Here is a 2151-nt window from a genome sequence, read left to right as displayed (position 1 = left end):
GTCCCGGCCGCCCCCCATCCCCCTGGGTTTTCCTTGTGGGCGACTCGTGTTTCCTGTTGAGCTGAGGCGGGCCAGCCGCGGGCGGCCCCAGTGCCTTGGAGTTTCGTGGTGGGATTTTTTTGTTGTCGGTTTGGGTTTTTCGTTTTGTTTGATTGTTTTGTTGTTGTTTGGTTGTTTTTGTTTGGTTTAGTTTGGCTTGGTTTGGTTTTGGGTTTGTTTTTGGGGTGCAAACCGGCACAAACTCGCAAACAATCCACTTGATGCGTGAGGGCGGCGGGACAGACGGGCGGTCACTCAGCTCCCACGGGCGATCCTGCCGTGCCTGACATTCATCGGGCACTCTGGTGGTCAGAGCGCCTCTGCCACAGACATATGGGGAGGGAAGATGAGGGGTGTGGGAGGAAGGGAACAAAGTGGACTGTTTAATCAAAAGTAGGGTCATAATTCAATGTCTTTCTCTGCTTCTTATGTCCCAGAATCTGTTTGGAAGAGTAAGCTGAGGTACATACTTGTATACATCCATCGAAGCCAAAGGGGCAAAGTAGTAAGTGCTATGGTTTTCCAGGTTTTTATACATATAAGTAGAAAGGGGTCCGGTGCTGAGATGCATTGGTACACCCTTAAGTCTAGGTAACATCTAAATGTAACTAGTCCTATGATTGCTTTGTAACCACAGCAGCAATATAGAAGAGGCTTGCTTAAATTTGGCATTTCTTCATGCTTACGCTTGATAATCATCTCACTGGACATCAAAGCCCACAAGAAAAAGAGGGAATGATAACATGGGGAAGAAGGACAGAAATCACATGAAGAGGCATCAACAGCAAGGCTTCTAGCGGAGCACCTCAGCTTTACCTTCTCCCTGCCGGAGGCTGTTCCTTGAGCTGCATGGGCAGACAGCAGCAAAACTCTCACCCACGTCTCTACTACCCCATCTGTAGCTCGTCTGTGCCACCTGCAGCACTATGTTTGGAAGAGTTTTCAGTGAGCATATGCAAAGCCTCACAATTTCCTGTGCTGATGATACTTGTTTTTTCTAGGTTAGTATCCAGTAAGTCATCCTAAATTTTGAGATGGAAGAAACACACTTCCTGATTTTTACATTTTTTTTAATATGTCTGCCAGTAAGCCACATTTCTGCTTCTCTAGTCAAGCATTTCTTTCCATACAGTCATTTTCTTGAGCTTCCTCAGACAGTCTTAATTTTGAAGCTTTCACATTCTGCATCGGAAACCTTGCCTCACCAACCAACAGAAAGCCATGTAGCAGAAGTGGCTATATCCCAGAAGAGACAGCAACTGCCTGTCTTCAGTGCCTTGTCCTGGCAGAAAGACTTAAAAGATATGAGGGAGTTGCCAAAACTGTCAGCTAGGGCAGTACTGTACAGGCACTGATGAGATTCATGTATGGGTCTCAAGAACACGCATTTAGATCTGCTAACACCCAAACGGAGCCAAGGCTAGAGCCTGTAGGAATGCTCTCTGCAACGTTTTTTCATTTTGCCCATATCTCTGAAAGCTGGGGAATGATATTTAGCATAGGGTAGATGCAGTTCAAGTTGTACACATTATATTCTGGACCTTTGTACCAGCAATGCACTGGACCCAGGCAGAGAACAGCAGCATGCGAGTCTGAGAGTCCCAAGGCATTTCAGGAGATGTTTCCCTGCACTGGGCTGGTGCCTGCACTCTGTCAGTGCCGAGCACAGCCCTATCGCTCCTCCAGGGCTGCTGGCAATGCCAACACTGGAAAATCTCAGCTGTTTATCCTGACCTGCCCTGTCTTGCTCACACAGAAACCCTGGACCACAAACAGATTTAAGGGATATGCAAGATGCTGCTACTCCTTTAGAAGCATGCAGCGAGCCGATTTTATCATGGCTTTTGTTCCAGGTTTAGCAATAGCAAGCTTGTGCAGAGCTAGCTTAGTAATTGATTGAAGCAGTATTAAACTTCATCAGGAAAACTCGAAGTCGTAGGTGAAGTAGCTTGTTAGAAGGGGAAGTTGCTCCCCTGTTCCTTCAAAGCCATGGAAAGAGGCTTAACAGTCAAGAAAATATCCCTCTCTTGGCTCTTTCCATGCTCTTTTGATTGTATCAGCAGGAACGAGCCTGCCAAATCTCACATGTAGAGTACAGGTTTCTGCCCTTCA

The sequence above is a fragment of the Manacus vitellinus genome, unplaced genomic scaffold, assembly GCF_001715985.3.
Source record: "Manacus vitellinus isolate BGI_N305 unplaced genomic scaffold, ASM171598v3 scaffold_0_pilon, whole genome shotgun sequence".
NCBI classification, from domain to species: Eukaryota; Metazoa; Chordata; class Aves; order Passeriformes; family Pipridae; genus Manacus; species Manacus vitellinus.
Note: the sequence above shows the minus strand (reverse complement) of the source record.